Consider the following 27,989-nt stretch of genomic DNA (forward strand, 5'->3'; position numbering starts at 1 on the left):
AGTATTGCCTATGATAAGCTAGAACAAGCTTTCAAACAACGACAATGAAGCACGTTTTTCTGACGACTTCGCCATTTTGCAACAGAAAACATTTGACACTATATTTCTGGAGACATAATTTTGGTCACTTCAATTAGAGTTGAAACTAACTTTGTCATAACAAGTAAGTAACGGGGATTTTACTTTCAGGAAAACAGTCTAGTAAGACGAGGATCTCGGGACACAAGCAGCTAGGGCGCGAAGCCCCGAACAGTAACATATATACATTGGTGTTTAGATCACTCGATCGGTCGTCACAGATTAAGTCTTTTTGCCTGTCTTAATAGCACGATATTAGTAGGGGTCTTCGTCGTTTGGATGTTAATTTAACCAGAACAATATAGGCTACCATCCATCAACGAAAAGTGAATGTTTCAGACGAAAGGCCGGATCGAGTGAGCGAGTGTGCCGGGCCTCGTGTTAAACAGTGATCACATGTTTTTAGAACGGCTAGATTTTAATCCCTGTAAATATACATCATAAATCAACAAACACAACATGTCTACTGAACCCGCTGAAAACGCGAGCATGCTGTTTTCATGGCAATGTCTGTTTACCAATGTGTGGTGGCTATATGTAGCTAAAGTTTGCCGACAAGCATTGTCTACGGCCATACCACGTTGAAAACACCGGTTCTCGTCCGATCACCGAAGTTAAGCAACGTCGGGCCCGGAGAGTACTTGGATGGGTGACCGCCTGGGAACACCGGGTGCAGTAGACATTTTTGCTGTGCGATTCCCACTTTTTTTCTTTTTCGACCATAAGGTGCACTTGCCTCATTCACATCTGATGTAATCATACACTTTTATTTCCTTGTAAATGGCCCCACTCATGCATGTCTGCTCAAAGACATAGCTGCCAGCCATGTATTCTTACATACCTTTACAGAAAGGAATTTTCCACTATACATGTGATCATATTCAGTTGTCAGTTCACCCAACTCGTCAACTATTCTGAAGGCATGTACGTCCTTTTCGCCACATAAAGGTGTTTGCGTGCACCGATAATTGACTATTTTACTTACTTTCTTACTTTCAAAGCATGAATATATAATATATACATGTAAAATTATAATGTTGTTCGTGTTAAGTCTCGGCTCACATCTCTTTGCCTACACAGATAAGAAAAGGAGAAAGAGTTAGATCGTACAGAGCGCCTGTCAATAGGAGTTCACTGGCTTGCTGCTGGAAAATGTATTTTGAAAGCTGTGAGCAAGCTGATCACTGTTGACACGCTTTAAAAATATGAAAAAAAAACGACGCGACTGTGTGATAAACCAGCTATTTTATGTTCCCCGTTCTAGCTGATCGCTGGCAAACGTACTTTAGACTTATTAGAAAGTATTTCCATACATTTCTCTCGCCATACAACAGGTAGATGTGACATGTTGCAGGTAGGGGGCTAGGCGAAACGCACACGACCAAGGGCGCACAACTCTTGGCGCTCTATTTGAAAAGTCGTGCACAGGCGAGGCGTGTGTCGGTAAAACACCCCGTGGATGTCTGGCCTTTATCGCCGTTTTACACCTTTGAACACAACGTGCATGTGCAGCTACACACATAGGAAGTCTGCACTCAGGATATTATATATATCAACGACACTAATCGCCTCACTTTCCAACATACACCCATTTGGGGGGTTAATAAACAAGCATAACAACAGTCATTAGTGTGAAGACACACTACCCCACCCCCCCATCCCCCCACACACACACACACAATAAAATCCCTGACATACCTTTATCAACATCACCTATGTGTGTTATGTGCGTGGTGGGTGTTGCTGCCACGTTATCTCTGTTATCACGAGAACCTGCACTTTATTACTGCTAATATACATATTTATTGTTTTGTTATCAGTGTTTTCAAGTTTTCTTTTGGGGTATTTGGATGGCCCTGAAAAGGGCCTTTGGACCACAGAAATGTGGAGCGAAGGCGTGACAATGAGAGCTTAAGCCTTCTTTGGCTTGACTGCCTTCTTCTTGGGGGTCTTGACCTTCTTGGGTTTGGCTGCTGCCTTCTTGGGTGTCTTCGCCTTCTTGGGCTTGGCTGCAGCCTTCACCTTCTTTGGTGACTTAGCGGCCTTCTTAGCGGCTGTTTTGGGTTTCTTGGCAGCAGCTGGCTTCTTGACTTTCTTGGGGGATTTGGCAGCCTTCTTTGGTTTGGCAGCTGCCTTAGCCTTCTTGGGTTTTTCGTCTTTCTTTGCCTCGCCAAGACGGAATGATCCAGCGGCTCCAGTTCCCTTTGATTGCTTCAGTGCGCCGTTCTTGACTCCATTTTTCAAAGCAGTCTTGATGCGAGCATTGATGGCCACCTGGTTGTCACCAACCTTGTAGTTGGCCAAGATGTATTTCAGAACAGCCTGTCGGGAAGAACCACCCCTCTCCTTCAGGGTTGAAATAGCTTTCTTGATCATCTCCAAATAGGTAGGATGTGCGGCAGCCTTCTTAGGCTTGGCAGCAGCCTTCTTCTTGGGAGTCTTGACAACAGCGGGGGCAGCAGCAGCATCAGCCATAGTGGTAAGTTTGAGTGGTAAAAATTCACGTCAGCTACGAGAGAAGCACAGAGAGCGAATGACACTTCCCCACAGACAGCCCGGCTGATACTCCGGAGGCGCGGACGTCGGAGGAGACACCCTGCTTGTTGTGGCTGATAGCTGCACGCTTACAAGCGCGTGTGCTTTTTCGTGTATTTGTATCCGAATAATCACTTCTTAATCAAGGAAAGTTTCAATTTCAACAATACAGTTAGGTAGTAAAAACATTTGGCTACATTTCGGTTACAATAGCAACGCTCACGGGTGAAGTTCAAAGCCACACGTGCTGTTTCCAATGAAGCGACCCAGTCTAAAATGTAGACATCGCTACTTTCAAAAGCACATTTTTAGCCTTGAGACTCAAGTTTATGCATTTTAAACGTTGCCTGTCAATTCTCAATATATCTAACTATGAAAGTAAAACACAACACTCATCAGTATTGCCTATGATAAGCTAGAACAAGCTTTCAAACAACGACAATGAAGCACGTTTTTCTGACGACTTCGCCATTTTGCAACAGAAAACATTTGACACTATATTTCTGGAGACATAATTTTGGTCACTTCAATTAGAGTTGAAACTAACTTTGTCATAACAAGTAAGTAACGGGGATTTTACTTTCAGGAAAACAGTCTAGTAAGACGAGGATCTCGGGACACAAGCAGCTAGGGCGCGAAGCCCCGAACAGTAACATATATACATTGGTGTTTAGATCACTCGATCGGTCGTCACAGATTAAGTCTTTTTGCCTGTCTTAATAGCACGATATTAGTAGGGGTCTTCGTCGTTTGGATGTTAATTTTACCAGAACAATATAGGCTACCATCCATCAACGAAAAGTGAATGTTTCAGACGAAAGGCCGGATCGAGTGAGCGAGTGTGCCGGGCCTCGTGTTAAACAGTGATCACATGTTTTTAGAACGGCTAGATTTTAATCCCTGTAAATATACATCATAAATCAACAAACACAACATGTCTACTGAACCCGCTGAAAACGCGAGCATGCTGTTTTCATGGCAATGTCTGTTTACCAATGTGTGGTGGCTATATGTAGCTAAAGTTTGCCGACAAGCATTGTCTACGGCCATACCACGTTGAAAACACCGGTTCTCGTCCGATCACCGAAGTTAAGCAACGTCGGGCCCGGAGAGTACTTGGATGGGTGACCGCCTGGGAACACCGGGTGCAGTAGACATTTTTGCTGTGCGATTCCCACTTTTTTTCTTTTTCGACCATAAGGTGCACTTGCCTCATTCACATCTGATGTAATCATACACTTTTATTTCCTTGTAAATGGCCCCACTCATGCATGTCTGCTCAAAGACATAGCTGCCAGCCATGTATTCTTACATACCTTTACAGAAAGGAATTTTCCACTATACATGTGATCATATTCAGTTGTCAGTTCACCCAACTCGTCAACTATTCTGAAGGCATGTACGTCCTTTTCGCCACATAAAGGTGTTTGCGTGCACCGATAATTGACTATTTTACTTACTTTCTTACTTTCAAAGCATGAATATATAATATATACATGTAAAATTATAATGTTGTTCGTGTTAAGTCTCGGCTCACATCTCTTTGCCTACACAGATAAGAAAAGGAGAAAGAGTTAGATCGTACAGAGCGCCTGTCAATAGGAGTTCACTGGCTTGCTGCTGGAAAATGTATTTTGAAAGCTGTGAGCAAGCTGATCACTGTTGACACGCTTTAAAAATATGAAAAAAAAACGACGCGACTGTGTGATAAACCAGCTATTTTATGTTCCCCGTTCTAGCTGATCGCTGGCAAACGTACTTTAGACTTATTAGAAAGTATTTCCATACATTTCTCTCGCCATACAACAGGTAGATGTGACATGTTGCAGGTAGGGGGCTAGGCGAAACGCACACGACCAAGGGCGCACAACTCTTGGCGCTCTATTTGAAAAGTCGTGCACAGGCGAGGCGTGTGTCGGTAAAACACCCCGTGGATGTCTGGCCTTTATCGCCGTTTTACACCTTTGAACACAACGTGCATGTGCAGCTACACACATAGGAAGTCTGCACTCAGGATATTATATATATCAACGACACTAATCGCCTCACTTTCCAACATACACCCATTTGGGGGGTTAATAAACAAGCATAACAACAGTCATTAGTGTGAAGACACACTACCCCACCCCCCCATCCCCCCACACACACACACACAATAAAATCCCTGACATACCTTTATCAACATCACCTATGTGTGTTATGTGCGTGGTGGGTGTTGCTGCCACGTTATCTCTGTTATCACGAGAACCTGCACTTTATTACTGCTAATATACATATTTATTGTTTTGTTATCAGTGTTTTCAAGTTTTCTTTTGGGGTATTTGGATGGCCCTGAAAAGGGCCTTTGGACCACAGAAATGTGGAGCGAAGGCGTGACAATGAGAGCTTAAGCCTTCTTTGGCTTGACTGCCTTCTTCTTGGGGGTCTTGACCTTCTTGGGTTTGGCTGCTGCCTTCTTGGGTGTCTTCGCCTTCTTGGGCTTGGCTGCAGCCTTCACCTTCTTTGGTGACTTAGCGGCCTTCTTAGCGGCTGTTTTGGGTTTCTTGGCAGCAGCTGGCTTCTTGACTTTCTTGGGGGATTTGGCAGCCTTCTTTGGTTTGGCAGCTGCCTTAGCCTTCTTGGGTTTTTCGTCTTTCTTTGCCTCGCCAAGACGGAATGATCCAGCGGCTCCAGTTCCCTTTGATTGCTTCAGTGCGCCGTTCTTGACTCCATTTTTCAAAGCAGTCTTGATGCGAGCATTGATGGCCACCTGGTTGTCACCAACCTTGTAGTTGGCCAAGATGTATTTCAGAACAGCCTGTCGGGAAGAACCACCCCTCTCCTTCAGGGTTGAAATAGCTTTCTTGATCATCTCCAAATAGGTAGGATGTGCGGCAGCCTTCTTAGGCTTGGCAGCAGCCTTCTTCTTGGGAGTCTTGACAACAGCGGGGGCAGCAGCAGCATCAGCCATAGTGGTAAGTTTGAGTGGTAAAAATTCACGTCAGCTACGAGAGAAGCACAGAGAGCGAATGACACTTCCCCACAGACAGCCCGGCTGATACTCCGGAGGCGCGGACGTCGGAGGAGACACCCTGCTTGTTGTGGCTGATAGCTGCACGCTTACAAGCGCGTGTGCTTTTTCGTGTATTTGTATCCGAATAATCACTTCTTAATCAAGGAAAGTTTCAATTTCAACAATACAGTTAGGTAGTAAAAACATTTGGCTACATTTCGGTTACAATAGCAACGCTCACGGGTGAAGTTCAAAGCCACACGTGCTGTTTCCAATGAAGCGACCCAGTCTAAAATGTAGACATCGCTACTTTCAAAAGCACATTTTTAGCCTTGAGACTCAAGTTTATGCATTTTAAACGTTGCCTGTCAATTCTCAATATATCTAACTATGAAAGTAAAACACAACACTCATCAGTATTGCCTATGATAAGCTAGAACAAGCTTTCAAACAACGACAATGAAGCACGTTTTTCTGACGACTTCGCCATTTTGCAACAGAAAACATTTGACACTATATTTCTGGAGACATAATTTTGGTCACTTCAATTAGAGTTGAAACTAACTTTGTCATAACAAGTAAGTAACGGGGATTTTACTTTCAGGAAAACAGTCTAGTAAGACGAGGATCTCGGGACACAAGCAGCTAGGGCGCGAAGCCCCGAACAGTAACATATATACATTGGTGTTTAGATCACTCGATCGGTCGTCACAGATTAAGTCTTTTTGCCTGTCTTAATAGCACGATATTAGTAGGGGTCTTCGTCGTTTGGATGTTAATTTAACCAGAACAATATAGGCTACCATCCATCAACGAAAAGTGAATGTTTCAGACGAAAGGCCGGATCGAGTGAGCGAGTGTGCCGGGCCTCGTGTTAAACAGTGATCACATGTTTTTAGAACGGCTAGATTTTAATCCCTGTAAATATACATCATAAATCAACAAACACAACATGTCTACTGAACCCGCTGAAAACGCGAGCATGCTGTTTTCATGGCAATGTCTGTTTACCAATGTGTGGTGGCTATATGTAGCTAAAGTTTGCCGACAAGCATTGTCTACGGCCATACCACGTTGAAAACACCGGTTCTCGTCCGATCACCGAAGTTAAGCAACGTCGGGCCCGGAGAGTACTTGGATGGGTGACCGCCTGGGAACACCGGGTGCAGTAGACATTTTTGCTGTGCGATTCCCACTTTTTTTCTTTTTCGACCATAAGGTGCACTTGCCTCATTCACATCTGATGTAATCATACACTTTTATTTCCTTGTAAATGGCCCCACTCATGCATGTCTGCTCAAAGACATAGCTGCCAGCCATGTATTCTTACATACCTTTACAGAAAGGAATTTTCCACTATACATGTGATCATATTCAGTTGTCAGTTCACCCAACTCGTCAACTATTCTGAAGGCATGTACGTCCTTTTCGCCACATAAAGGTGTTTGCGTGCACCGATAATTGACTATTTTACTTACTTTCTTACTTTCAAAGCATGAATATATAATATATACATGTAAAATTATAATGTTGTTCGTGTTAAGTCTCGGCTCACATCTCTTTGCCTACACAGATAAGAAAAGGAGAAAGAGTTAGATCGTACAGAGCGCCTGTCAATAGGAGTTCACTGGCTTGCTGCTGGAAAATGTATTTTGAAAGCTGTGAGCAAGCTGATCACTGTTGACACGCTTTAAAAATATGAAAAAAAAACGACGCGACTGTGTGATAAACCAGCTATTTTATGTTCCCCGTTCTAGCTGATCGCTGGCAAACGTACTTTAGACTTATTAGAAAGTATTTCCATACATTTCTCTCGCCATACAACAGGTAGATGTGACATGTTGCAGGTAGGGGGCTAGGCGAAACGCACACGACCAAGGGCGCACAACTCTTGGCGCTCTATTTGAAAAGTCGTGCACAGGCGAGGCGTGTGTCGGTAAAACACCCCGTGGATGTCTGGCCTTTATCGCCGTTTTACACCTTTGAACACAACGTGCATGTGCAGCTACACACATAGGAAGTCTGCACTCAGGATATTATATATATCAACGACACTAATCGCCTCACTTTCCAACATACACCCATTTGGGGGGTTAATAAACAAGCATAACAACAGTCATTAGTGTGAAGACACACTACCCCACCCCCCCATCCCCCCCCACACACACAATAAAATCCCTGACATACCTTTATCAACATCACCTATGTGTGTTATGTGCGTGGTGGGTGTTGCTGCCACGTTATCTCTGTTATCACGAGAACCTGCACTTTATTACTGCTAATATACATATTTATTGTTTTGTTATCAGTGTTTTCAAGTTTTCTTTTGGGGTATTTGGATGGCCCTGAAAAGGGCCTTTGGACCACAGAAATGTGGAGCGAAGGCGTGACAATGAGAGCTTAAGCCTTCTTTGGCTTGACTGCCTTCTTCTTGGGGGTCTTGACCTTCTTGGGTTTGGCTGCTGCCTTCTTGGGTGTCTTCGCCTTCTTGGGCTTGGCTGCAGCCTTCACCTTCTTTGGTGACTTAGCGGCCTTCTTAGCGGCTGTTTTGGGTTTCTTGGCAGCAGCTGGCTTCTTGACTTTCTTGGGGGATTTGGCAGCCTTCTTTGGTTTGGCAGCTGCCTTAGCCTTCTTGGGTTTTTCGTCTTTCTTTGCCTCGCCAAGACGGAATGATCCAGCGGCTCCAGTTCCCTTTGATTGCTTCAGTGCGCCGTTCTTGACTCCATTTTTCAAAGCAGTCTTGATGCGAGCATTGATGGCCACCTGGTTGTCACCAACCTTGTAGTTGGCCAAGATGTATTTCAGAACAGCCTGTCGGGAAGAACCACCCCTCTCCTTCAGGGTTGAAATAGCTTTCTTGATCATCTCCAAATAGGTAGGATGTGCGGCAGCCTTCTTAGGCTTGGCAGCAGGCTTCTTCTTGGGAGTCTTGACAACAGCGGGGGCAGCAGCAGCATCAGCCATAGTGGTAAGTTTGAGTGGTAAAAATTCACGTCAGCTACGAGAGAAGCACAGAGAGCGAATGACACTTCCCCACAGACAGCCCGGCTGATACTCCGGAGGCGCGGACGTCGGAGGAGACACCCTGCTTGTTGTGGCTGATAGCTGCACGCTTACAAGCGCGTGTGCTTTTTCGTGTATTTGTATCCGAATATAATCACTTCTTAATCAAGGAAAGTTTCAATTTCAACAATACAGTTAGGTAGTAAAAACATTTGGCTACATTTCGGTTACAATAGCAACGCTCACGGGTGAAGTTCAAAGCCACACGTGCTGTTTCCAATGAAGCGACCCAGTCTAAAATGTAGACATCGCTACTTTCAAAAGCACATTTTTAGCCTTGAGACTCAAGTTTATGCATTTTAAACGTTGCCTGTCAATTCTCAATATATCTAACTATGAAAGTAAAACACAACACTCATCAGTATTGCCTATGATAAGCTAGAACAAGCTTTCAAACAACGACAATGAAGCACGTTTTTCTGACGACTTCGCCATTTTGCAACAGAAAACATTTGACACTATATTTCTGGAGACATAATTTTGGTCACTTCAATTAGAGTTGAAACTAACTTTGTCATAACAAGTAAGTAACGGGGATTTTACTTTCAGGAAAACAGTCTAGTAAGACGAGGATCTCGGGACACAAGCAGCTAGGGCGCGAAGCCCCGAACAGTAACATATATACATTGGTGTTTAGATCACTCGATCGGTCGTCACAGATTAAGTCTTTTTGCCTGTCTTAATAGCACGATATTAGTAGGGGTCTTCGTCGTTTGGATGTTAATTTTACCAGAACAATATAGGCTACCATCCATCAACGAAAAGTGAATGTTTCAGACGAAAGGCCGGATCGAGTGAGCGAGTGTGCCGGGCCTCGTGTTAAACAGTGATCACATGTTTTTAGAACGGCTAGATTTTAATCCCTGTAAATATACATCATAAATCAACAAACACAACATGTCTACTGAACCCGCTGAAAACGCGAGCATGCTGTTTTCATGGCAATGTCTGTTTACCAATGTGTGGTGGCTATATGTAGCTAAAGTTTGCCGACAAGCATTGTCTACGGCCATACCACGTTGAAAACACCGGTTCTCGTCCGATCACCGAAGTTAAGCAACGTCGGGCCCGGAGAGTACTTGGATGGGTGACCGCCTGGGAACACCGGGTGCAGTAGACATTTTTGCTGTGCGATTCCCACTTTTTTTCTTTTTCGACCATAAGGTGCACTTGCCTCATTCACATCTGATGTAATCATACACTTTTATTTCCTTGTAAATGGCCCCACTCATGCATGTCTGCTCAAAGACATAGCTGCCAGCCATGTATTCTTACATACCTTTACAGAAAGGAATTTTCCACTATACATGTGATCATATTCAGTTGTCAGTTCACCCAACTCGTCAACTATTCTGAAGGCATGTACGTCCTTTTCGCCACATAAAGGTGTTTGCGTGCACCGATAATTGACTATTTTACTTACTTTCTTACTTTCAAAGCATGAATATATAATATATACATGTAAAATTATAATGTTGTTCGTGTTAAGTCTCGGCTCACATCTCTTTGCCTACACAGATAAGAAAAGGAGAAAGAGTTAGATCGTACAGAGCGCCTGTCAATAGGAGTTCACTGGCTTGCTGCTGGAAAATGTATTTTGAAAGCTGTGAGCAAGCTGATCACTGTTGACACGCTTTAAAAATATGAAAAAAAAACGACGCGACTGTGTGATAAACCAGCTATTTTATGTTCCCCGTTCTAGCTGATCGCTGGCAAACGTACTTTAGACTTATTAGAAAGTATTTCCATACATTTCTCTCGCCATACAACAGGTAGATGTGACATGTTGCAGGTAGGGGGCTAGGCGAAACGCACACGACCAAGGGCGCACAACTCTTGGCGCTCTATTTGAAAAGTCGTGCACAGGCGAGGCGTGTGTCGGTAAAACACCCCGTGGATGTCTGGCTTTTATCGCCGTTTTACACCTTTGAACACAACGTGCATGTGCAGCTACACACATAGGAAGTCTGCACTCAGGATATTATATATATCAACGACACTAATCGCCTCACTTTCCAACATACACCCATTTGGGGGGTTAATAAACAAGCATAACAACAGTCATTAGTGTGAAGACACACTACCCCACCCCCCCATCCCCCCCCCCCCCCCCCCCCACACACAATAAAATCCCTGACATACCTTTATCAACATCACCTATGTGTGTTATGTGCGTGGTGGGTGTTGCTGCCACGTTATCTCTGTTATCACGAGAACCTGCACTTTATTACTGCTAATATACATATTTATTGTTTTGTTATCAGTGTTTTCAAGTTTTCTTTTGGGGTATTTGGATGGCCCTGAAAAGGGCCTTTGGACCACAGAAATGTGGAGCGAAGGCGTGACAATGAGAGCTTAAGCCTTCTTTGGCTTGACTGCCTTCTTCTTGGGGGTCTTGACCTTCTTGGGTTTGGCTGCTGCCTTCTTGGGTGTCTTCGCCTTCTTGGGCTTGGCTGCAGCCTTCACCTTCTTTGGTGACTTAGCGGCCTTCTTAGCGGCTGTTTTGGGTTTCTTGGCAGCAGCTGGCTTCTTGACTTTCTTGGGGGATTTGGCAGCCTTCTTTGGTTTGGCAGCTGCCTTAGCCTTCTTGGGTTTTTCGTCTTTCTTTGCCTCGCCAAGACGGAATGATCCAGCGGCTCCAGTTCCCTTTGATTGCTTCAGTGCGCCGTTCTTGACTCCATTTTTCAAAGCAGTCTTGATGCGAGCATTGATGGCCACCTGGTTGTCACCAACCTTGTAGTTGGCCAAGATGTATTTCAGAACAGCCTGTCGGGAAGAACCACCCCTCTCCTTCAGGGTTGAAATAGCTTTCTTGATCATCTCCAAATAGGTAGGATGTGCGGCAGCCTTCTTAGGCTTGGCAGCAGGCTTCTTCTTGGGAGTCTTGACAACAGCGGGGGCAGCAGCAGCATCAGCCATAGTGGTAAGTTTGAGTGGTAAAAATTCACGTCAGCTACGAGAGAAGCACAGAGAGCGAATGACACTTCCCCACAGACAGCCCGGCTGATACTCCGGAGGCGCGGACGTCGGAGGAGACACCCTGCTTGTTGTGGCTGATAGCTGCACGCTTACAAGCGCGTGTGCTTTTTCGTGTATTTGTATCCGAATATAATCACTTCTTAATCAAGGAAAGTTTCAATTTCAACAATACAGTTAGGTAGTAAAAACATTTGGCTACATTTCGGTTACAATAGCAACGCTCACGGGTGAAGTTCAAAGCCACACGTGCTGTTTCCAATGAAGCGACCCAGTCTAAAATGTAGACATCGCTACTTTCAAAAGCACATTTTTAGCCTTGAGACTCAAGTTTATGCATTTTAAACGTTGCCTGTCAATTCTCAATATATCTAACTATGAAAGTAAAACACAACACTCATCAGTATTGCCTATGATAAGCTAGAACAAGCTTTCAAACAACGACAATGAAGCACGTTTTTCTGACGACTTCGCCATTTTGCAACAGAAAACATTTGACACTATATTTCTGGAGACATAATTTTGGTCACTTCAATTAGAGTTGAAACTAACTTTGTCATAACAAGTAAGTAACGGGGATTTTACTTTCAGGAAAACAGTCTAGTAAGACGAGGATCTCGGGACACAAGCAGCTAGGGCGCGAAGCCCCGAACAGTAACATATATACATTGGTGTTTAGATCACTCGATCGGTCGTCACAGATTAAGTCTTTTTGCCTGTCTTAATAGCACGATATTAGTAGGGGTCTTCGTCGTTTGGATGTTAATTTTACCAGAACAATATAGGCTACCATCCATCAACGAAAAGTGAATGTTTCAGACGAAAGGCCGGATCGAGTGAGCGAGTGTGCCGGGCCTCGTGTTAAACAGTGATCACATGTTTTTAGAACGGCTAGATTTTAATCCCTGTAAATATACATCATAAATCAACAAACACAACATGTCTACTGAACCCGCTGAAAACGCGAGCATGCTGTTTTCATGGCAATGTCTGTTTACCAATGTGTGGTGGCTATATGTAGCTAAAGTTTGCCGACAAGCATTGTCTACGGCCATACCACGTTGAAAACACCGGTTCTCGTCCGATCACCGAAGTTAAGCAACGTCGGGCCCGGAGAGTACTTGGATGGGTGACCGCCTGGGAACACCGGGTGCAGTAGACATTTTTGCTGTGCGATTCCCACTTTTTTTCTTTTTCGACCATAAGGTGCACTTGCCTCATTCACATCTGATGTAATCATACACTTTTATTTCCTTGTAAATGGCCCCACTCATGCATGTCTGCTCAAAGACATAGCTGCCAGCCATGTATTCTTACATACCTTTACAGAAAGGAATTTTCCACTATACATGTGATCATATTCAGTTGTCAGTTCACCCAACTCGTCAACTATTCTGAAGGCATGTACGTCCTTTTCGCCACATAAAGGTGTTTGCGTGCACCGATAATTGACTATTTTACTTACTTTCTTACTTTCAAAGCATGAATATATAATATATACATGTAAAATTATAATGTTGTTCGTGTTAAGTCTCGGCTCACATCTCTTTGCCTACACAGATAAGAAAAGGAGAAAGAGTTAGATCGTACAGAGCGCCTGTCAATAGGAGTTCACTGGCTTGCTGCTGGAAAATGTATTTTGAAAGCTGTGAGCAAGCTGATCACTGTTGACACGCTTTAAAAATATGAAAAAAAAACGACGCGACTGTGTGATAAACCAGCTATTTTATGTTCCCCGTTCTAGCTGATCGCTGGCAAACGTACTTTAGACTTATTAGAAAGTATTTCCATACATTTCTCTCGCCATACAACAGGTAGATGTGACATGTTGCAGGTAGGGGGCTAGGCGAAACGCACACGACCAAGGGCGCACAACTCTTGGCGCTCTATTTGAAAAGTCGTGCACAGGCGAGGCGTGTGTCGGTAAAACACCCCGTGGATGTCTGGCCTTTATCGCCGTTTTACACCTTTGAACACAACGTGCATGTGCAGCTACACACATAGGAAGTCTGCACTCAGGATATTATATATATCAACGACACTAATCGCCTCACTTTCCAACATACACCCATTTGGGGGGTTAATAAACAAGCATAACAACAGTCATTAGTGTGAAGACACACTACCCCATCCCCCCATCCCCCCCCCCACACACACAATAAAATCCCTGACATACCTTTATCAACATCACCTATGTGTGTTATGTGCGTGGTGGGTGTTGCTGCCACGTTATCTCTGTTATCACGAGAACCTGCACTTTATTACTGCTAATATACATATTTATTGTTTTGTTATCAGTGTTTTCAAGTTTTCTTTTGGGGTATTTGGATGGCCCTGAAAAGGGCCTTTGGACCACAGAAATGTGGAGCGAAGGCGTGACAATGAGAGCTTAAGCCTTCTTTGGCTTGACTGCCTTCTTCTTGGGGGTCTTGACCTTCTTGGGTTTGGCTGCTGCCTTCTTGGGTGTCTTCGCCTTCTTGGGCTTGGCTGCAGCCTTCACCTTCTTTGGTGACTTAGCGGCCTTCTTAGCGGCTGTTTTGGGTTTCTTGGCAGCAGCTGGCTTCTTGACTTTCTTGGGGGATTTGGCAGCCTTCTTTGGTTTGGCAGCTGCCTTAGCCTTCTTGGGTTTTTCGTCTTTCTTTGCCTCGCCAAGACGGAATGATCCAGCGGCTCCAGTTCCCTTTGATTGCTTCAGTGCGCCGTTCTTGACTCCATTTTTCAAAGCAGTCTTGATGCGAGCATTGATGGCCACCTGGTTGTCACCAACCTTGTAGTTGGCCAAGATGTATTTCAGAACAGCCTGTCGGGAAGAACCACCCCTCTCCTTCAGGGTTGAAATAGCTTTCTTGATCATCTCCAAATAGGTAGGATGTGCGGCAGCCTTCTTAGGCTTGGCAGCAGGCTTCTTCTTGGGAGTCTTGACAACAGCGGGGGCAGCAGCAGCATCAGCCATAGTGGTAAGTTTGAGTGGTAAAAATTCACGTCAGCTACGAGAGAAGCACAGAGAGCGAATGACACTTCCCCACAGACAGCCCGGCTGATACTCCGGAGGCGCGGACGTCGGAGGAGACACCCTGCTTGTTGTGGCTGATAGCTGCACGCTTACAAGCGCGTGTGCTTTTTCGTGTATTTGTATCCGAATATAATCACTTCTTAATCAAGGAAAGTTTCAATTTCAACAATACAGTTAGGTAGTAAAAACATTTGGCTACATTTCGGTTACAATAGCAACGCTCACGGGTGAAGTTCAAAGCCACACGTGCTGTTTCCAATGAAGCGACCCAGTCTAAAATGTAGACATCGCTACTTTCAAAAGCACATTTTTAGCCTTGAGACTCAAGTTTATGCATTTTAAACGTTGCCTGTCAATTCTCAATATATCTAACTATGAAAGTAAAACACAACACTCATCAGTATTGCCTATGATAAGCTAGAACAAGCTTTCAAACAACGACAATGAAGCACGTTTTTCTGACGACTTCGCCATTTTGCAACAGAAAACATTTGACACTATATTTCTGGAGACATAATTTTGGTCACTTCAATTAGAGTTGAAACTAACTTTGTCATAACAAGTAAGTAACGGGGATTTTACTTTCAGGAAAACAGTCTAGTAAGACGAGGATCTCGGGACACAAGCAGCTAGGGCGCGAAGCCCCGAACAGTAACATATATACATTGGTGTTTAGATCACTCGATCGGTCGTCACAGATTAAGTCTTTTTGCCTGTCTTAATAGCACGATATTAGTAGGGGTCTTCGTCGTTTGGATGTTAATTTTACCAGAACAATATAGGCTACCATCCATCAACGAAAAGTGAATGTTTCAGACGAAAGGCCGGATCGAGTGAGCGAGTGTGCCGGGCCTCGTGTTAAACAGTGATCACATGTTTTTAGAACGGCTAGATTTTAATCCCTGTAAATATACATCATAAATCAACAAACACAACATGTCTACTGAACCCGCTGAAAACGCGAGCATGCTGTTTTCATGGCAATGTCTGTTTACCAATGTGTGGTGGCTATATGTAGCTAAAGTTTGCCGACAAGCATTGTCTACGGCCATACCACGTTGAAAACACCGGTTCTCGTCCGATCACCGAAGTTAAGCAACGTCGGGCCCGGAGAGTACTTGGATGGGTGACCGCCTGGGAACACCGGGTGCAGTAGACATTTTTGCTGTGCGATTCCCACTTTTTTTCTTTTTCGACCATAAGGTGCACTTGCCTCATTCACATCTGATGTAATCATACACTTTTATTTCCTTGTAAATGGCCCCACTCATGCATGTCTGCTCAAAGACATAGCTGCCAGCCATGTATTCTTACATACCTTTACAGAAAGGAATTTTCCACTATACATGTGATCATATTCAGTTGTCAGTTCACCCAACTCGTCAACTATTCTGAAGGCATGTACGTCCTTTTCGCCACATAAAGGTGTTTGCGTGCACCGATAATTGACTATTTTACTTACTTTCTTACTTTCAAAGCATGAATATATAATATATACATGTAAAATTATAATGTTGTTCGTGTTAAGTCTCGGCTCACATCTCTTTGCCTACACAGATAAGAAAAGGAGAAAGAGTTAGATCGTACAGAGCGCCTGTCAATAGGAGTTCACTGGCTTGCTGCTGGAAAATGTATTTTGAAAGCTGTGAGCAAGCTGATCACTGTTGACACGCTTTAAAAATATGAAAAAAAAACGACGCGACTGTGTGATAAACCAGCTATTTTATGTTCCCCGTTCTAGCTGATCGCTGGCAAACGTACTTTAGACTTATTAGAAAGTATTTCCATACATTTCTCTCGCCATACAACAGGTAGATGTGACATGTTGCAGGTAGGGGGCTAGGCGAAACGCACACGACCAAGGGCGCACAACTCTTGGCGCTCTATTTGAAAAGTCGTGCACAGGCGAGGCGTGTGTCGGTAAAACACCCCGTGGATGTCTGGCCTTTATCGCCGTTTTACACCTTTGAACACAACGTGCATGTGCAGCTACACACATAGGAAGTCTGCACTCAGGATATTATATATATCAACGACACTAATCGCCCCACTTTCCAACATACACCCATTTGGGGGGTTAATAAACAAGCATAACAACAGTCATTAGTGTGAAGACACACTACCCCACCCCCCCATCCCCCCCCCCCCCCCCCACACACAATAAAATCCCTGACATACCTTTATCAACATCACCTATGTGTGTTATGTGCGTGGTGGGTGTTGCTGCCACGTTATCTCTGTTATCACGAGAACCTGCACTTTATTACTGCTAATATACATATTTATTGTTTTGTTATCAGTGTTTTCAAGTTTTCTTTTGGGGTATTTGGATGGCCCTGAAAAGGGCCTTTGGACCACAGAAATGTGGAGCGAAGGCGTGACAATGAGAGCTTAAGCCTTCTTTGGCTTGACTGCCTTCTTCTTGGGGGTCTTGACCTTCTTGGGTTTGGCTGCTGCCTTCTTGGGTGTCTTCGCCTTCTTGGGCTTGGCTGCAGCCTTCACCTTCTTTGGTGACTTAGCGGCCTTCTTAGCGGCTGTTTTGGGTTTCTTGGCAGCAGCTGGCTTCTTGACTTTCTTGGGGGATTTGGCAGCCTTCTTTGGTTTGGCAGCTGCCTTAGCCTTCTTGGGTTTTTCGTCTTTCTTTGCCTCGCCAAGACGGAATGATCCAGCGGCTCCAGTTCCCTTTGATTGCTTCAGTGCGCCGTTCTTGACTCCATTTTTCAAAGCAGTCTTGATGCGAGCATTGATGGCCACCTGGTTGTCACCAACCTTGTAGTTGGCCAAGATGTATTTCAGAACAGCCTGTCGGGAAGAACCACCCCTCTCCTTCAGGGTTGAAATAGCTTTCTTGATCATCTCCAAATAGGTAGGATGTGCGGCAGCCTTCTTAGGCTTGGCAGCAGGCTTCTTCTTGGGAGTCTTGACAACAGCGGGGGCAGCAGCAGCATCAGCCATAGTGGTAAGTTTGAGTGGTAAAAATTCACGTCAGCTACGAGAGAAGCACAGAGAGCGAATGACACTTCCCCACAGACAGCCCGGCTGATACTCCGGAGGCGCGGACGTCGGAGGAGACACCCTGCTTGTTGTGGCTGATAGCTGCACGCTTACAAGCGCGTGTGCTTTTTCGTGTATTTGTATCCGAATATAATCACTTCTTAATCAAGGAAAGTTTCAATTTCAACAATACAGTTAGGTAGTAAAAACATTTGGCTACATTTCGGTTACAATAGCAACGCTCACGGGTGAAGTTCAAAGCCACACGTGCTGTTTCCAATGAAGCGACCCAGTCTAAAATGTAGACATCGCTACTTTCAAAAGCACATTTTTAGCCTTGAGACTCAAGTTTATGCATTTTAAACGTTGCCTGTCAATTCTCAATATATCTAACTATGAAAGTAAAACACAACACTCATCAGTATTGCCTATGATAAGCTAGAACAAGCTTTCAAACAACGACAATGAAGCACGTTTTTCTGACGACTTCGCCATTTTGCAACAGAAAACATTTGACACTATATTTCTGGAGACATAATTTTGGTCACTTCAATTAGAGTTGAAACTAACTTTGTCATAACAAGTAAGTAACGGGGATTTTACTTTCAGGAAAACAGTCTAGTAAGACGAGGATCTCGGGACACAAGCAGCTAGGGCGCGAAGCCCCGAACAGTAACATATATACATTGGTGTTTAGATCACTCGATCGGTCGTCACAGATTAAGTCTTTTTGCCTGTCTTAATAGCACGATATTAGTAGGGGTCTTCGTCGTTTGGATGTTAATTTTACCAGAACAATATAGGCTACCATCCATCAACGAAAAGTGAATGTTTCAGACGAAAGGCCGGATCGAGTGAGCGAGTGTGCCGGGCCTCGTGTTAAACAGTGATCACATGTTTTTAGAACGGCTAGATTTTAATCCCTGTAAATATACATCATAAATCAACAAACACAACATGTCTACTGAACCCGCTGAAAACGCGAGCATGCTGTTTTCATGGCAATGTCTGTTTACCAATGTGTGGTGGCTATATGTAGCTAAAGTTTGCCGACAAGCATTGTCTACGGCCATACCACGTTGAAAACACCGGTTCTCGTCCGATCACCGAAGTTAAGCAACGTCGGGCCCGGAGAGTACTTGGATGGGTGACCGCCTGGGAACACCGGGTGCAGTAGACATTTTTGCTGTGCGATTCCCACTTTTTTTCTTTTTCGACCATAAGGTGCACTTGCCTCATTCACATCTGATGTAATCATACACTTTTATTTCCTTGTAAATGGCCCCACTCATGCATGTCTGCTCAAAGACATAGCTGCCAGCCATGTATTCTTACATACCTTTACAGAAAGGAATTTTCCACTATACATGTGATCATATTCAGTTGTCAGTTCACCCAACTCGTCAACTATTCTGAAGGCATGTACGTCCTTTTCGCCACATAAAGGTGTTTGCGTGCACCGATAATTGACTATTTTACTTACTTTCTTACTTTCAAAGCATGAATATATAATATATACATGTAAAATTATAATGTTGTTCGTGTTAAGTCTCGGCTCACATCTCTTTGCCTACACAGATAAGAAAAGGAGAAAGAGTTAGATCGTACAGAGCGCCTGTCAATAGGAGTTCACTGGCTTGCTGCTGGAAAATGTATTTTGAAAGCTGTGAGCAAGCTGATCACTGTTGACACGCTTTAAAAATATGAAAAAAAAACGACGCGACTGTGTGATAAACCAGCTATTTTATGTTCCCCGTTCTAGCTGATCGCTGGCAAACGTACTTTAGACTTATTAGAAAGTATTTCCATACATTTCTCTCGCCATACAACAGGTAGATGTGACATGTTGCAGGTAGGGGGCTAGGCGAAACGCACACGACCAAGGGCGCACAACTCTTGGCGCTCTATTTGAAAAGTCGTGCACAGGCGAGGCGTGTGTCGGTAAAACACCCCGTGGATGTCTGGCCTTTATCGCCGTTTTACACCTTTGAACACAACGTGCATGTGCAGCTACACACATAGGAAGTCTGCACTCAGGATATTATATATATCAACGACACTAATCGCCCCACTTTCCAACATACACCCATTTGGGGGGTTAATAAACAAGCATAACAACAGTCATTAGTGTGAAGACACACTACCCCACCCCCCCATCCCCCCCCCCCCCCCACACACAATAAAATCCCTGACATACCTTTATCAACATCACCTATGTGTGTTATGTGCGTGGTGGGTGTTGCTGCCACGTTATCTCTGTTATCACGAGAACCTGCACTTTATTACTGCTAATATACATATTTATTGTTTTGTTATCAGTGTTTTCAAGTTTTCTTTTGGGGTATTTGGATGGCCCTGAAAAGGGCCTTTGGACCACAGAAATGTGGAGCGAAGGCGTGACAATGAGAGCTTAAGCCTTCTTTGGCTTGACTGCCTTCTTCTTGGGGGTCTTGACCTTCTTGGGTTTGGCTGCTGCCTTCTTGGGTGTCTTCGCCTTCTTGGGCTTGGCTGCAGCCTTCACCTTCTTTGGTGACTTAGCGGCCTTCTTAGCGGCTGTTTTGGGTTTCTTGGCAGCAGCTGGCTTCTTGACTTTCTTGGGGGATTTGGCAGCCTTCTTTGGTTTGGCAGCTGCCTTAGCCTTCTTGGGTTTTTCGTCTTTCTTTGCCTCGCCAAGACGGAATGATCCAGCGGCTCCAGTTCCCTTTGATTGCTTCAGTGCGCCGTTCTTGACTCCATTTTTCAAAGCAGTCTTGATGCGAGCATTGATGGCCACCTGGTTGTCACCAACCTTGTAGTTGGCCAAGATGTATTTCAGAACAGCCTGTCGGGAAGAACCACCCCTCTCCTTCAGGGTTGAAATAGCTTTCTTGATCATCTCCAAATAGGTAGGATGTGCGGCAGCCTTCTTAGGCTTGGCAGCAGGCTTCTTCTTGGGAGTCTTGACAACAGCGGGGGCAGCAGCAGCATCAGCCATAGTGGTAAGTTTGAGTGGTAAAAATTCACGTCAGCTACGAGAGAAGCACAGAGAGCGAATGACACTTCCCCACAGACAGCCCGGCTGATACTCCGGAGGCGCGGACGTCGGAGGAGACACCCTGCTTGTTGTGGCTGATAGCTGCACGCTTACAAGCGCGTGTGCTTTTTCGTGTATTTGTATCCGAATATAATCACTTCTTAATCAAGGAAAGTTTCAATTTCAACAATACAGTTAGGTAGTAAAAACATTTGGCTACATTTCGGTTACAATAGCAACGCTCACGGGTGAAGTTCAAAGCCACACGTGCTGTTTCCAATGAAGCGACCCAGTCTAAAATGTAGACATCGCTACTTTCAAAAGCACATTTTTAGCCTTGAGACTCAAGTTTATGCATTTTAAACGTTGCCTGTCAATTCTCAATATATCTAACTATGAAAGTAAAACACAACACTCATCAGTATTGCCTATGATAAGCTAGAACAAGCTTTCAAACAACGACAATGAAGCACGTTTTTCTGACGACTTCGCCATTTTGCAACAGAAAACATTTGACACTATATTTCTGGAGACATAATTTTGGTCACTTCAATTAGAGTTGAAACTAACTTTGTCATAACAAGTAAGTAACGGGGATTTTACTTTCAGGAAAACAGTCTAGTAAGACGAGGATCTCGGGACACAAGCAGCTAGGGCGCGAAGCCCCGAACAGTAACATATATACATTGGTGTTTAGATCACTCGATCGGTCGTCACAGATTAAGTCTTTTTGCCTGTCTTAATAGCACGATATTAGTAGGGGTCTTCGTCGTTTGGATGTTAATTTTACCAGAACAATATAGGCTACCATCCATCAACGAAAAGTGAATGTTTCAGACGAAAGGCCGGATCGAGTGAGCGAGTGTGCCGGGCCTCGTGTTAAACAGTGATCACATGTTTTTAGAACGGCTAGATTTTAATCCCTGTAAATATACATCATAAATCAACAAACACAACATGTCTACTGAACCCGCTGAAAACGCGAGCATGCTGTTTTCATGGCAATGTCTGTTTACCAATGTGTGGTGGCTATATGTAGCTAAAGTTTGCCGACAAGCATTGTCTACGGCCATACCACGTTGAAAACACCGGTTCTCGTCCGATCACCGAAGTTAAGCAACGTCGGGCCCGGAGAGTACTTGGATGGGTGACCGCCTGGGAACACCGGGTGCAGTAGACATTTTTGCTGTGCGATTCCCACTTTTTTTCTTTTTCGACCATAAGGTGCACTTGCCTCATTCACATCTGATGTAATCATACACTTTTATTTCCTTGTAAATGGCCCCACTCATGCATGTCTGCTCAAAGACATAGCTGCCAGCCATGTATTCTTACATACCTTTACAGAAAGGAATTTTCCACTATACATGTGATCATATTCAGTTGTCAGTTCACCCAACTCGTCAACTATTCTGAAGGCATGTACGTCCTTTTCGCCACATAAAGGTGTTTGCGTGCACCGATAATTGACTATTTTACTTACTTTCTTACTTTCAAAGCATGAATATATAATATATACATGTAAAATTATAATGTTGTTCGTGTTAAGTCTCGGCTCACATCTCTTTGCCTACACAGATAAGAAAAGGAGAAAGAGTTAGATCGTACAGAGCGCCTGTCAATAGGAGTTCACTGGCTTGCTGCTGGAAAATGTATTTTGAAAGCTGTGAGCAAGCTGATCACTGTTGACACGCTTTAAAAATATGAAAAAAAAACGACGCGACTGTGTGATAAACCAGCTATTTTATGTTCCCCGTTCTAGCTGATCGCTGGCAAACGTACTTTAGACTTATTAGAAAGTATTTCCATACATTTCTCTCGCCATACAACAGGTAGATGTGACATGTTGCAGGTAGGGGGCTAGGCGAAACGCACACGACCAAGGGCGCACAACTCTTGGCGCTCTATTTGAAAAGTCGTGCACAGGCGAGGCGTGTGTCGGTAAAACACCCCGTGGATGTCTGGCCTTTATCGCCGTTTTACACCTTTGAACACAACGTGCATGTGCAGCTACACACATAGGAAGTCTGCACTCAGGATATTATATATATCAACGACACTAATCGCCCCACTTTCCAACATACACCCATTTGGGGGGTTAATAAACAAGCATAACAACAGTCATTAGTGTGAAGACACACTACCCCCCCCCCCCATCCCCCCCCCCCCCCCCCCACACACAATAAAATCCCTGACATACCTTTATCAACATCACCTATGTGTGTTATGTGCGTGGTGGGTGTTGCTGCCACGTTATCTCTGTTATCACGAGAACCTGCACTTTATTACTGCTAATATACATATTTATTGTTTTGTTATCAGTGTTTTCAAGTTTTCTTTTGGGGTATTTGGATGGCCCTGAAAAGGGCCTTTGGACCACAGAAATGTGGAGCGAAGGCGTGACAATGAGAGCTTAAGCCTTCTTTGGCTTGACTGCCTTCTTCTTGGGGGTCTTGACCTTCTTGGGTTTGGCTGCTGCCTTCTTGGGTGTCTTCGCCTTCTTGGGCTTGGCTGCAGCCTTCACCTTCTTTGGTGACTTAGCGGCCTTCTTAGCGGCTGTTTTGGGTTTCTTGGCAGCAGCTGGCTTCTTGACTTTCTTGGGGGATTTGGCAGCCTTCTTTGGTTTGGCAGCTGCCTTAGCCTTCTTGGGTTTTTCGTCTTTCTTTGCCTCGCCAAGACGGAATGATCCAGCGGCTCCAGTTCCCTTTGATTGCTTCAGTGCGCCGTTCTTGACTCCATTTTTCAAAGCAGTCTTGATGCGAGCATTGATGGCCACCTGGTTGTCACCAACCTTGTAGTTGGCCAAGATGTATTTCAGAACAGCCTGTCGGGAAGAACCACCCCTCTCCTTCAGGGTTGAAATAGCTTTCTTGATCATCTCCAAATAGGTAGGATGTGCGGCAGCCTTCTTAGGCTTGGCAGCAGGCTTCTTCTTGGGAGTCTTGACAACAGCGGGGGCAGCAGCAGCATCAGCCATAGTGGTAAGTTTGAGTGGTAAAAATTCACGTCAGCTACGAGAGAAGCACAGAGAGCGAATGACACTTCCCCACAGACAGCCCGGCTGATACTCCGGAGGCGCGGACGTCGGAGGAGACACCCTGCTTGTTGTGGCTGATAGCTGCACGCTTACAAGCGCGTGTGCTTTTTCGTGTATTTGTATCCGAATATAATCACTTCTTAATCAAGGAAAGTTTCAATTTCAACAATACAGTTAGGTAGTAAAAACATTTGGCTACATTTCGGTTACAATAGCAACGCTCACGGGTGAAGTTCAAAGCCACACGTGCTGTTTCCAATGAAGCGACCCAGTCTAAAATGTAGACATCGCTACTTTCAAAAGCACATTTTTAGCCTTGAGACTCAAGTTTATGCATTTTAAACGTTGCCTGTCAATTCTCAATATATCTAACTATGAAAGTAAAACACAACACTCATCAGTATTGCCTATGATAAGCTAGAACAAGCTTTCAAACAACGACAATGAAGCACGTTTTTCTGACGACTTCGCCATTTTGCAACAGAAAACATTTGACACTATATTTCTGGAGACATAATTTTGGTCACTTCAATTAGAGTTGAAACTAACTTTGTCATAACAAGTAAGTAACGGGGATTTTACTTTCAGGAAAACAGTCTAGTAAGACGAGGATCTCGGGACACAAGCAGCTAGGGCGCGAAGCCCCGAACAGTAACATATATACATTGGTGTTTAGATCACTCGATCGGTCGTCACAGATTAAGTCTTTTTGCCTGTCTTAATAGCACGATATTAGTAGGGGTCTTCGTCGTTTGGATGTTAATTTTACCAGAACAATATAGGCTACCATCCATCAACGAAAAGTGAATGTTTCAGACGAAAGGCCGGATCGAGTGAGCGAGTGTGCCGGGCCTCGTGTTAAACAGTGATCACATGTTTTTAGAACGGCTAGATTTTAATCCCTGTAAATATACATCATAAATCAACAAACACAACATGTCTACTGAACCCGCTGAAAACGCGAGCATGCTGTTTTCATGGCAATGTCTGTTTACCAATGTGTGGTGGCTATATGTAGCTAAAGTTTGCCGACAAGCATTGTCTACGGCCATACCACGTTGAAAACACCGGTTCTCGTCCGATCACCGAAGTTAAGCAACGTCGGGCCCGGAGAGTACTTGGATGGGTGACCGCCTGGGAACACCGGGTGCAGTAGACATTTTTGCTGTGCGATTCCCACTTTTTTTCTTTTTCGACCATAAGGTGCACTTGCCTCATTCACATCTGATGTAATCATACACTTTTATTTCCTTGTAAATGGCCCCACTCATGCATGTCTGCTCAAAGACATAGCTGCCAGCCATGTATTCTTACATACCTTTACAGAAAGGAATTTTCCACTATACATGTGATCATATTCAGTTGTCAGTTCACCCAACTCGTCAACTATTCTGAAGGCATGTACGTCCTTTTCGCCACATAAAGGTGTTTGCGTGCACCGATAATTGACTATTTTACTTACTTTCTTACTTTCAAAGCATGAATATATAATATATACATGTAAAATTATAATGTTGTTCGTGTTAAGTCTCGGCTCACATCTCTTTGCCTACACAGATAAGAAAAGGAGAAAGAGTTAGATCGTACAGAGCGCCTGTCAATAGGAGTTCACTGGCTTGCTGCTGGAAAATGTATTTTGAAAGCTGTGAGCAAGCTGATCACTGTTGACACGCTTTAAAAATATGAAAAAAAAACGACGCGACTGTGTGATAAACCAGCTATTTTATGTTCCCCGTTCTAGCTGATCGCTGGCAAACGTACTTTAGACTTATTAGAAAGTATTTCCATACATTTCTCTCGCCATACAACAGGTAGATGTGACATGTTGCAGGTAGGGGGCTAGGCGAAACGCACACGACCAAGGGCGCACAACTCTTGGCGCTCTATTTGAAAAGTCGTGCACAGGCGAGGCGTGTGTCGGTAAAACACCCCGTGGATGTCTGGCCTTTATCGCCGTTTTACACCTTTGAACACAACGTGCATGTGCAGCTACACACATAGGAAGTCTGCACTCAGGATATTATATATATCAACGACACTAATCGCCCCACTTTCCAACATACACCCATTTGGGGGGTTAATAAACAAGCATAACAACAGTCATTAGTGTGAAGACACACTACCCCACCCCCCCATCCCCCCCCCCCCCCCCCACACACAATAAAATCCCTGACATACCTTTATCAACATCACCTATGTGTGTTATGTGCGTGGTGGGTGTTGCTGCCACGTTATCTCTGTTATCACGAGAACCTGCACTTTATTACTGCTAATATACATATTTATTGTTTTGTTATCAGTGTTTTCAAGTTTTCTTTTGGGGTATTTGGATGGCCCTGAAAAGGGCCTTTGGACCACAGAAATGTGGAGCGAAGGCGTGACAATGAGAGCTTAAGCCTTCTTTGGCTTGACTGCCTTCTTCTTGGGGGTCTTGACCTTCTTGGGTTTGGCTGCTGCCTTCTTGGGTGTCTTCGCCTTCTTGGGCTTGGCTGCAGCCTTCACCTTCTTTGGTGACTTAGCGGCCTTCTTAGCGGCTGTTTTGGGTTTCTTGGCAGCAGCTGGCTTCTTGACTTTCTTGGGGGATTTGGCAGCCTTCTTTGGTTTGGCAGCTGCCTTAGCCTTCTTGGGTTTTTCGTCTTTCTTTGCCTCGCCAAGACGGAATGATCCAGCGGCTCCAGTTCCCTTTGATTGCTTCAGTGCGCCGTTCTTGACTCCATTTTTCAAAGCAGTCTTGATGCGAGCATTGATGGCCACCTGGTTGTCACCAACCTTGTAGTTGGCCAAGATGTATTTCAGAACAGCCTGTCGGGAAGAACCACCCCTCTCCTTCAGGGTTGAAATAGCTTTCTTGATCATCTCCAAATAGGTAGGATGTGCGGCAGCCTTCTTAGGCTTGGCAGCAGGCTTCTTCTTGGGAGTCTTGACAACAGCGGGGGCAGCAGCAGCATCAGCCATAGTGGTAAGTTTGAGTGGTAAAAATTCACGTCAGCTACGAGAGAAGCACAGAGAGCGAATGACACTTCCCCACAGACAGCCCGGCTGATACTCCGGAGGCGCGGACGTCGGAGGAGACACCCTGCTTGTTGTGGCTGATAGCTGCACGCTTACAAGCGCGTGTGCTTTTTCGTGTATTTGTATCCGAATATAATCACTTCTTAATCAAGGAAAGTTTCAATTTCAACAATACAGTTAGGTAGTAAAAACATTTGGCTACATTTCGGTTACAATAGCAACGCTCACGGGTGAAGTTCAAAGCCACACGTGCTGTTTCCAATGAAGCGACCCAGTCTAAAATGTAGACATCGCTACTTTCAAAAGCACATTTTTAGCCTTGAGACTCAAGTTTATGCATTTTAAACGTTGCCTGTCAATTCTCAATATATCTAACTATGAAAGTAAAACACAACACTCATCAGTATTGCCTATGATAAGCTAGAACAAGCTTTCAAACAACGACAATGAAGCACGTTTTTCTGACGACTTCGCCATTTTGCAACAGAAAACATTTGACACTATATTTCTGGAGACATAATTTTGGTCACTTCAATTAGAGTTGAAACTAACTTTGTCATAACAAGTAAGTAACGGGGATTTTACTTTCAGGAAAACAGTCTAGTAAGACGAGGATCTCGGGACACAAGCAGCTAGGGCGCGAAGCCCCGAACAGTAACATATATACATTGGTGTTTAGATCACTCGATCGGTCGTCACAGATTAAGTCTTTTTGCCTGTCTTAATAGCACGATATTAGTAGGGGTCTTCGTCGTTTGGATGTTAATTTTACCAGAACAATATAGGCTACCATCCATCAACGAAAAGTGAATGTTTCAGACGAAAGGCCGGATCGAGTGAGCGAGTGTGCCGGGCCTCGTGTTAAACAGTGATCACATGTTTTTAGAACGGCTAGATTTTAATCCCTGTAAATATACATCATAAATCAACAAACACAACATGTCTACTGAACCCGCTGAAAACGCGAGCATGCTGTTTTCATGGCAATGTCTGTTTACCAATGTGTGGTGGCTATATGTAGCTAAAGTTTGCCGACAAGCATTGTCTACGGCCATACCACGTTGAAAACACCGGTTCTCGTCCGATCACCGAAGTTAAGCAACGTCGGGCCCGGAGAGTACTTGGATGGGTGACCGCCTGGGAACACCGGGTGCAGTAGACATTTTTGCTGTGCGATTCCCACTTTTTTTCTTTTTCGACCATAAGGTGCACTTGCCTCATTCACATCTGATGTAATCATACACTTTTATTTCCTTGTAAATGGCCCCACTCATGC

General features: G+C 44.4%; 10 non-coding genes across 10 annotated transcripts; all 10 read left to right on the forward strand.

The window, feature by feature from the left end:
* The first annotated feature begins 641 nt into the window (after positions 1-641).
* Positions 642-760, forward strand: LOC125373563. Its single transcript, XR_007218407.1, has one exon. It is a non-coding gene; the product is annotated as a 5S ribosomal RNA (ribosomal RNA).
* Positions 761-3,651: 2,891 nt separating this feature from the next.
* LOC125373564 lies at positions 3,652-3,770 on the forward strand. The gene has a single exon (XR_007218408.1). It is a non-coding gene; the product is annotated as a 5S ribosomal RNA (ribosomal RNA).
* A 2,891-nt stretch (positions 3,771-6,661) lies between these two features.
* Positions 6,662-6,780, forward strand: LOC125373565. Its single transcript, XR_007218409.1, has one exon. It is a non-coding gene; the product is annotated as a 5S ribosomal RNA (ribosomal RNA).
* A 2,889-nt stretch (positions 6,781-9,669) lies between these two features.
* On the forward strand, positions 9,670-9,788 carry LOC125373566. Its single transcript, XR_007218410.1, has one exon. It is a non-coding gene; the product is annotated as a 5S ribosomal RNA (ribosomal RNA).
* Positions 9,789-12,687: 2,899 nt separating this feature from the next.
* On the forward strand, positions 12,688-12,806 carry LOC125373567. Its single transcript, XR_007218411.1, has one exon. It is a non-coding gene; the product is annotated as a 5S ribosomal RNA (ribosomal RNA).
* A 2,891-nt stretch (positions 12,807-15,697) lies between these two features.
* Positions 15,698-15,816, forward strand: LOC125373568. The gene has a single exon (XR_007218412.1). It is a non-coding gene; the product is annotated as a 5S ribosomal RNA (ribosomal RNA).
* Positions 15,817-18,712: 2,896 nt separating this feature from the next.
* On the forward strand, positions 18,713-18,831 carry LOC125373569. Its single transcript, XR_007218413.1, has one exon. It is a non-coding gene; the product is annotated as a 5S ribosomal RNA (ribosomal RNA).
* Positions 18,832-21,725: 2,894 nt separating this feature from the next.
* Positions 21,726-21,844, forward strand: LOC125373570. Its single transcript, XR_007218414.1, has one exon. It is a non-coding gene; the product is annotated as a 5S ribosomal RNA (ribosomal RNA).
* A 2,897-nt stretch (positions 21,845-24,741) lies between these two features.
* Positions 24,742-24,860, forward strand: LOC125373571. The gene has a single exon (XR_007218415.1). It is a non-coding gene; the product is annotated as a 5S ribosomal RNA (ribosomal RNA).
* Positions 24,861-27,756: 2,896 nt separating this feature from the next.
* On the forward strand, positions 27,757-27,875 carry LOC125373572. The gene has a single exon (XR_007218416.1). It is a non-coding gene; the product is annotated as a 5S ribosomal RNA (ribosomal RNA).
* The last annotated feature ends 114 nt before the right edge of the window (positions 27,876-27,989 follow it).

The sequence above is a fragment of the Haliotis rufescens genome, unplaced genomic scaffold (assembly GCF_023055435.1).
Source record: "Haliotis rufescens isolate VD_foot unplaced genomic scaffold, xgHalRufe1.0.p SCAF_5, whole genome shotgun sequence".
Lineage (NCBI taxonomy): Eukaryota > Metazoa > Mollusca > Gastropoda > Lepetellida > Haliotidae > Haliotis > Haliotis rufescens.